This window comes from Nicotiana tabacum, chromosome 14 (assembly GCF_000715075.1).
Source record: "Nicotiana tabacum cultivar K326 chromosome 14, ASM71507v2, whole genome shotgun sequence".
Classification (NCBI taxonomy): domain Eukaryota; kingdom Viridiplantae; phylum Streptophyta; class Magnoliopsida; order Solanales; family Solanaceae; genus Nicotiana; species Nicotiana tabacum.
In genome coordinates, this window is record NC_134093.1 from 34,638,261 (window position 1) to 34,648,253 (window position 9,993).

The window sequence follows — 9,993 nt, forward strand, 5'->3', positions numbered from 1 at the left end:
CGCAGTAGGCCATATTGGCTTTATATATATTATTATTACTATGGGATCGGGTTGCACGCCGTAGCGGGCCTTATAGGCTTTATTGTTCTAGAATGGGGTTGCACGCTGCAGCATGCCTTATTGGCTTTATTACTACATGGATCGGGGTTGCCTACCTGCAGCGGGCCTTATAGGATTTATTATTATACAGATCGGGACTGCCCGCCTGCAGTAGGCCATATGGGCTTTATATCACGCTTGGGCTGAAGGAACCCCTCTGAAATTTGTACACAGCCTCAGTGAGCGTAGATGATTATATATTCGAGATGGACTTCCCAGGGCATGGACTTGCCTTATTTATATTGTGATGAATTTTTCCTCGACATGGATCTTGTCCGTATTATTTACATTTGGGAATAAATCACCCCAGGGATGGATTGGCCTTATAAAGTACTGAGTGACTGATTGTCAGTCGATATGTGTATATATACGAGATGGAATATCCTTGGGTTGGATTGGCCAAAAATAATATCGAGTGATCAAATGATTAGTGAACAGTATTACATGAGGTCTTTCCACTGAGATGTCACATTCCTCATATTATGCAGTATTGATCTATTTCACTTGTACTGAGTTTAACTGTTGAACTTGAAAGCATGCCTACATTTTTGTACCATTATTTATACTGGACTGTACCTGCGGAGCTCGTCACTACTTTCAGCCCAAAGGTTAGTCTTGTTACTTACTGAGTTGGTTGTACTCATACTACAGTCAGTACCTCGTGTGCAGATGCAGGTGCTCCCGAATTTGGCGGCTGCTAGATATTGAAGTTTTTTTTTATTGGAGACTTTCAAGGTAGTTGCTTGGCGTCCGCAGACTTTGACTCCCTTTCTTTTTAGTTAGTGTAGATGCTCATGTACTTAGTGATATCGGGGTTTTGGGAGTGTTTATATCTATATTTGTGAGTGATTTTCCGCTAAATTTAAATATTATGTTTTCAAACTTCAAAGATATGGTGGTTTATTGAGATCGTCGGCTTGCCTAGTATTGAGATAGGCGCCATCACGACAGGTAAGATTTTGGGTCGTGACAAGTTGGTATCACAGCCTAGGTTACATAGGTCTCATGAGTCATAAGCAGGTTTAGTAGAGTCTTGCGGATCGGTACGGAGACGTCTGTACTTATCTTCGAGAGGCTGCAGAACCCTTAGAAAATTTTATTTTCTTGTATTCCATCATGCGACATTGATTCAGCTTGAAACATAACTCTTTGAATCTCTTCCACGTATTCTTGTGCGCATGTGAGCGCTTGATATCGTCTGTGCATCACCGACTTTTGATTCTATGAACGAGGTTCGAGATGAGTATTTTGTATTTTGTTGATGGGCCAGTCAGGAGGACTTGAGGCCGGAGTTAGACCGCAGCTTAAGATCGGTAGTTTTGGTTGTTAGAACCTGTGCGATTGGACTTATGCGTTCGGTAGTATTCCTATGAGTGGAATTTATAGCTTGATGATCGGTTGAATGACTACATGATAAGTATGATGTGAATGCGGGATGTGTTCAGATGGGTTGAATGAGACAAATAAAGTTTACTTGTGACTCAAGAGTTTGGTATTGGGTAGTTGATTCCTGTTTTGATGTGACGTACGGTCTTGAGTTGTGAGTGCATTGAGGGATCTATCATGCTGTTTAATTGCAGAGCGAAGTAGATTTTCATGTCGTGTTGATGAGTTCAAACTCAGAAATATTAAGTGATTCTGTAGTAATTGTGTTTGTGAAAGGGTATAGCAAGATGCCAATTTGAGGGAGTCTACTATCTACGATTTGATTGCACGATTATGTGTGGTATTGGTTTTGGTCCAAGGCATACTTGTTTATTAGTTATGACTTGCAGAGGTTGAGATCGGAGATGACTCGAGTAAGAAAAATTCTTGAATGCGGGTTATATTGCATTTTATGAAAATATGAAAAATCATCAAATGATTGCATTGTTTTTTTGAAGGATGTAGTGCGCAAGAAGTATGAATTTGATTGGTGGTGTTAAGGCAGGGTTACTTCTTTGGGGGCTGTTGTGCTAATGGGGCTTGTGTCTTACGGACCGTTTGGGCGGTGCATTTTAGATTTGAGCATAGTGGGTGACTTTCCAAAGGGTTCTAACGGATTCAAAAATGTATGTGTCACTTGATTTTTTTTTGAAATTTGTATATTTCCAGAATCGGTTATTTACACTGGATGGTGTCGGAACTTGCGGTAATTCTATATGACTATGGATTCTACATTTCAGTTCAAATAAGGTATAAAAAAAAATAACAATCTTAAGTCCACATAAGATCTTTTCAGTGTGGGGGTCTCGGTTGTGGCACTTTTGTGGTGCTTAAGAAGAATACAGTGGCTTATGGGGCTTAGGGCAGTATGGTTTTATGTTAGGATGTCTTGTAGTGAGTTTTCGGTAAGGATCGTAGTGTTCTAACAAGGATAAATGTCGACTTGAGGGTAATTCAGAAGCAACTCGAAGTAAATAGGACAACTGGTAGTAGGCTAGACTAGTATGGTAATGGTATGCTCGGTTCTTTTGGGTAATTATGATATGGTGAGACTTTATAGATGTTTTGGTGGCAATATTCTTGGGTTTGGTGACCTGCATGGCTTGGTCAAGTTAGAAAAATTCAGTTCTGATAGTTTGGTTATGTGCAAATGGGTTTCAAAGTATTCTTGGAGGTTTCTACCATGGTTTGAGCCGAAACATTTCTACCGGTGTGGGGAACGTGTTTTGTATTGTGATTTCCTCCTGGAATGAGCAAGAGGGAGGTTTCTAAATGACCGGGTATGTAATTTACTGGTGATTCAGAGTTGATAATGAGATTCTCGTGCTTGTCACATGATGGCATGATAGATGCGATGTGTTGTGCGGGATTACGATTTACATGTACAAGGTGGAAATTTATTCTTGAAGGGAAGGTCACGAATTCTGGACAGAATGGCCAGTTTTAAATATTTAGATTTATGTTATAACTGCTCGGTAATCCCTGAGAAGGGTGCATATTTTAGAAGGCGCATTGTGTTTTGACTTACGAATGTTCATCGGTATTGCGGTGCTCACCTGGGAGATAGACTGCTGATATTCCAACTATCGCTATGCAGCACGGAAGAATTTTGGAAGTATTCCTAGTGGGATGATCGTGCATGAAGGACGTGATAGCCATTCGAGAGCTAGAGTTGTGATCAGTTACGGTGGTTCATGTGTTCTATGAATTTGGGGGACTGGGAGTTCTCATAAGCAAATTGTTTCAGGGTTGCGACCTGGTTGAGGTGAGTATTTTATTTAAATTCAATGGAGGCACTAATTGCATTAATTATTTGTGATAGTTGGACGCCATGAGTGCATACATATGGGAGGTTTGAGCCATGTGCGGGCATCAGGGCAAGTATTCATACTCGGAAGAATGCTTAGGCAAAGATATGCCTAGAGTTGACTGTTAAGCGTAAAGTTATAACGTTTCTCATATCCGTACCTTTGTCGAGAACTATCTAGACTACACTTGAGGTTACAAAGAGGCTAATTCCCTGAATAAATTGGGTAGTTACTATTTCTGCATTAACTTGCCAATTTGAGTAGTGATAGCACACTTTGCACCTGCCTACTCTATGGCGTGTTATTAGTACCAGTCCAGGAGTATGAGAATCATAATTCATTTATCATATACATGTGTACTTATTTGATTGCTCCTGTATGATATGCTTGGACTGGAGGCCTGTGACCATGCGAGGCGGATTATATTATTGGCACGCGAGTTGTCAGTGCGGATCCATATACTGATATTATTGGCACGCGATTTGTCCTTCCGGATCTATATACTGATATTATTGGAACGTGAGTTCTCTGTGCGGATTCATATACTGATATTATTGGCACGTGAGTTCTCTGTGCGGGTCCAGATATTGATACTATAGCACGTGTGTTGTCCGTGCGAGTGATGATAATGTGAGTTCTAGAAGAGCTATTTACTCTTATTAAATGCGTGTATCTTGGTTCTACTATATATAATGAGCTTATAGCATTGCAATTGTGGTGGTGCTTGTTGAACTTGCAATACAGTTCTCTACTTTATGACATCTTCCATTATGGGTGCAAGGTTGTGCAGTTGTGACTTGAATTGCATTGGTGTGGCATGTCAGTGGGATAGTTGTGTTTAATAATATATGGTCATTGGACCTAGAATGGGTGCTATAAGATTTTATTATGGTATATTGGGAGGATAATATTGAAAGTCATCTTGGAAGATGATTATGATTCTGGTTGGGGCAAAGAAAGCTCCATGACTTGTTGATCTGATAAGGGATTATGATATTCCGCGTGTTTCTTTCATTATTAGCAGTGTACGAAGGTTTAGAATGAGGTTTTGTTTGATATGGGGTTTAATACCAGTACCAGGTTGGTTTTGAGTAGTTACTGTGATCGAGAATAGTGCTGCGAGTATACGAGTTGTGTAGTAGGTTATGTGATTATATCTGGAGTTATGTCTATGGCTTGATATAGTTTGTTCATAATTATACAGTGTATAGATGTGAGATTCGGGTCTTAAAATGAAATTCTCAATATTGAAAATCGAATTCCAAGGTTTATGGGCTAAGGTTGAAGTAATAGTCTTCAATTACGTGGTATTGTCAGGCCTATATGGAATAGGGTGGCATGGGATCACCCCTGGGTATGTGCGTGTTAAGATGGAATAGTGATGTGATGGCTTAGAAACAACTCTTGGGACGTTCGAGGACGAACGCATATTTAAGTGGGGGAGAATGTAACAACCCAGCCGGTCGTTTTGAGTATTACCACCCCGTTTTCCCCATTTACTGCTCAATTTGTGCTTTACAGTTGTTATATGACTTGTTGAGGTAATTGGTTCGGGCCCGGCGAGGTTTTGAAATGAATTGGAACACTTAGTTCCAAGGTTTAAAGGTTAAGTTAAAATAGTGACCGGATATCGACTTATATGTAAAAGATCCCAGAATGGAGTTTTGATGATTCCAATAGCTCCGTATGGTGATTTTGGACTTAGGAGCATATCCGAAAAATTATTTGGAAGTCCGTAGTGAAATTTGGCTTGAAATGGAGAAAGTTGAATTTTTGGGAAGTTTGACCGGGGAGTTGACTTTTTGATATCGGGGTCGGAATCCAGTTCTGAAAATTTTCATAGATCCGTTATGTCATTTATGACTTGTGTGCAAAATTTGAGGTTAATCGGATCTGATTTGATAGCTTTCAGCATCAAATGTAGAAGTCGGAAATTCTTAAGTTCCTTAAGCTTGAATTGGGGTATGATTCGTAGTTTTAGCATTATTTTATGCGATTTGAGGTTTCAACTAAGTTCGTATGATATTTTAGGACTTGTTAGTATATTTGGTTGAGGTCCCGAGGGCCTCGGGTGAGTTTTCAATGGTTAACGGACCAAAATTTGGACTTAAACAATTGCTGGAAATCGAGGCTGGAAAAAATATCGAGGCTGAAAATCGAAGGCTGGAAATTGAGGTCAGGAAATCGGGGTCAAGAAATCGAAGTGAGGAAATCGAGGTAGCGCCTGGACAAAAATATTAAGTTATAATACGGGGTTTTCGTCCCATTTTTTCATTTTTGACAAATTGGAGCTTGGGGAGAGGCGATTTTTGAGAGATTTTCAAGGAAAAACATCGGGGTAAATAATTCTAACTCGGATTTGGTCAATATACATAAATATATCATTTTTTTTCATCATTTAATTAGTGTTTTGAAATGAAAATTTGGGAAAAATGAGGAATAGTTATTGGACTAGAATTTTGAGGTTTTGAATTGGATTTTGTTATCGGATTTGAGTAAAATTGGTATGGTTAGACTCGTAAGTGAATGGCCTTTCGGGTTTTGTAACTTTTGTCAAATTTGAGATGTGGGCCCGGGGACGAGTTTGAGCCAAGGCTTTCGGGTTTTTTGACTTTTGTCAAATTTGAGATGTGGCCCCGGGGACGAGTTTGAGCCGATTTTGAATTTTTGGCTATAATTTCGTATTTTGTTGTGGAATTAATTCCTTTAGCCTATATTGATTGTACTATACTGCTTGTGGCTAGATTCGGGATGTTTGGAGACCAATTCACGAGGCAAGGGCATAGCGGAGTAAGAAATTATATGGTTTGAGGTAAGTAACACTTCTAAACTTGGTTCTGAGGGTATGAATCCCCAAATTGGTGTTATATAAATTGTTTGGAGGTGACGCACACGATAGTTGACGAGCGTGTGGACGTGCACCATTGAAATTATGCCTTGAATAAATTCTGTGAAGTTGTAAAAATTAAAGAATCATGTTATTATCTAAACATGTTCTACGTGTTAGAGAAATTGAGTTGAGGCTCTTATTAAAGATCTTGTTTAGGCTATGTGCCGATATTTTGGGACTCATAGGGTCATGTTGCTATTGAATTAATTATTTTTAAAAAAATACATTTCACACTCAGTCATATTCGTCTATTGAGAGGATATTATGGGATCGAGTTGCGCACCGTAGCAGACCATATTGGTTTTATATATATTAGTATTATTATGGGATCGGGCTGCACGCCGCAACAGGCCTTATAGACTTTATTGTTCTGGATCGGGACTGCACGCCGCATCAGGCCTTATTGGTTTTATTACAATATGGATCGGGGCTGCCCACCTGCAGCAGGCCTTATAGGCTTTATTATTATACGGATCGGGACTTCCCGCCTGCAGTAGGCTATATCGGCTTTATATCACGCTTAGGCTAAAGGAGTCCCTCCAGAGTCTGTACACACCCCTAGTGAGCGTAGATGATTATATATTCGGGATGGACTTCCTAGAGCATGGACTTGCCTTATTTATATTGTGATGAATTTTTCCTGGACATGGATCTTGTCTGTATTACTTATATTTGGGGAATAAATCACCCTAGGGTTGGATTGGCCTTATACGGTATTGAGTGACTGATTGTAAGTCGATGTGTATATATATACGGGATGGAATATCCCTGGACTGGATTGGCCAAAAACAATACCGAGTGACCGAATGATTAGTGACCAATATTACATGAGGTCTTTCCACTGAGATGTCATATTCCTCATATCATGTAGTATTGATCTATTTCACTTGTACTGAATTTAACTATTGAACTTGAAAGCGTGCCTACATTTCTATACCATTATTTATACTGGACTGTACCTGCGGAGCTCGTAACTACTTTCAGCCCAGAGGTTAGTCTTGTTACTTATTGAGTTGGTTTAACTCATACTACACTTTGTACCTCGTATGCAGATCCAGGTGCTCCCGGATATGGCGGCTGCTAGATTTTGGAGTTTATTTTGTTGGAGACTATCAAGGTAGCTGCTTGGCATCTGCAGACTTTGACTCCCTTCCTTTTTAGTTATTTTATTATTCTATATTTTTAGACAGTGATTTTATCAATCATACTTTGTATTCATTTAGATGCTCATGTACTCAATGACACCGGGTTTTGGGAGTATTTATATATGTATTTGTGAGTGATTTTTTGTTGAATTTAAATATTATATTTTCAAACTTCAAAGATATGGTGGTTTATTGAGATTGTCGGCTTGCCTATTATTAAGATATGCGCAATCACGGCATGTGAGATTTTGGGTCGTGACAATATCGAAACAAACGAGACTATTATAGCTAAGGTTTGAGCGTAGTTGGAGAATATCTTCAAGTTTGAGGGGGGGGGGGCAATAAATCTTAATATGAAATTGAACATTTAATTTTTAATGGACATAAATTATAACGGAAAGTCTATCCCTTACAATTCCATAGATAATTAGTGTGTCCCTGATCTTCCATCCTAATTAGTTTAGATTTTGTAACTGATCTAGTACAATCATACTGTTGCTCTCGTGATGTCACCAAACAACGAATTGGAAAATTTGAGCAGTATATGATTAAAAAATACCATCCATGATTTGAACATAATATTTTTATTATCACAATTTGCTTGTTCAAGCAGTAACAGTAGCTTTCCACTTACACTACTAGAAATTCGGTTAAAATCGATCAAAAAAACCGACCAACGTTGGTCGGTAATGGCCAAAAATCGATCAAAACACGACCATTTACGTGTGGACGGTATTTTTGTGGTCGGAAAGGCATACCGACCAAAGTTGGTCGGAAATTACCGACCAACTTTGGTCGGTCAATTAAATTAAAAAAAAAATATTGTAAAAAAAACCGACCAAAGTTGGTCGGTTTTTTCGACCAAAATTGGTCGGTATTTTAATTATGTAATAAAAAGATTCACCATCTGGGAATTGAACCGGGGTCTGTACTGTGACAGGATACTATTCTACCACTAGACCATTGATACATTTTGTTTTAAGACTGTCTTTTATTTGATTTATACTCTTTAATTGTATTTTCGCACGAAAATAACCGACCAAAGTTGGTCAGTTTTATTAAAAAGTAAAATTACCGACCAAAGTTGGTCGGTTTTTTTAAATGACCGGTCGAATTAACCAATCAATTTTGGTTAGTTTTTTTAATATTAATTTTTATTTATTTTAATTGAAAAACCGAACAAAGTTGGTCGGTTTCTTGAAATATAAATTTCGCGGGACACAAAAATAGTTTCCCGCATTTTTGCGCCAAAGAAAACCGACCAAAGTTGGTCGGTTTCGTAAAAAAAATATTAATTGTTTTTTTTTTGAAAAATCGACCAACTTTGGTCGGTTTTTTGGTCGATTTTTTGATCGACCAAAGTTAATCAATTTTTGCCGAATTTCTAGTAGTGTTAATATTCATGTGGAGTAGCATAACTTACATGCAGTTTCACTTTTCCATCATATCTCCATACAATTAATTACTACTTAAGAATTAAGACAAATTGTTAGAACAAGGATTACAACAATATTAGAAAATAAAAATAAATTTGTTTGGCTTAGAGGCACGTAAAGAAAACATTTCTTGAAAATAGTTGGAGTCTCTTCCACAAGCAAAAGGAAAAATAAATGACAACTCTATCTTTGGGTTTCAACTAAGCCACATAATAAGTACTCCCTCTGTTCCAATTTATGTAAATTTGTTTGACTGAGCACGAGGTTTAAGAAAAAATGAAGACTTTTAGAATTTGTGGTCATAAACAAGTCAAAAAGGGGTCCACAATATTTGTGTGGTTATAAATGCTTCTCATTAAGGATAGAATTGGAAGTTTAAGCTAAATTGTTTCCAAATTTAGAAAGGGATCATTCTTTTTCGAACGGACCAAAAAGGAAATAGGTTCACATAAACTGGAACAGAGAGAGTAGCATTCAAGAATGTTGCTCTTCTCTCTTGAATCTATGATTTCACTATTTGATCAATGTATATTATAATATTTTAAGGCAAAAGTAGTTTGTGAATTGCTTATGTTTTCCAAAGAAAATCAGCCCTATTTAACGACTCTTGAAAGACAAGTTTTTCATTTAATACACTACTAGAAATTCACTAGTTTTCGACTATCAAATAGTCGGAAAAGTACCTATTTTGACTACTTTCTGACTGATTTAGAGTAGTCGGAAAAAGGTAGGTCGGAAAAAAATTTCTGACTACTGTAGTAAGAAAAGTTTTTCCACCAAAAATTTGAAAAGGGAGCTATTTTTTGACTGAAGTAGTCGGAAAATAAAATAATTTATTATTTATTTTTAAAAATATTTTCGACTACTGTAGTCAGAATATTATATAAATAATAATTATTTATTAGTTATTTTTATTTTATTTTCCGACTACAGTAGTCGAAAAATGCATTATTCTGGGCTCATTTTCTGATTACTGTAGTCGAAAAATGCATTATTCTGGGATCATTTTCTGACTACTGTAGTCGAAAAATTATTATTCTGGGCACATTATTCAACTACAGTAATCAAAAAACTGGGTTGATTTTAGGCAGAATACTGCCATTTATTAGCATACCACCTGTCAAATGACCAATACTATAAACAACCAATTCAACCAACCAATTCCCTGGCCCGACATCGGAATATTTAGA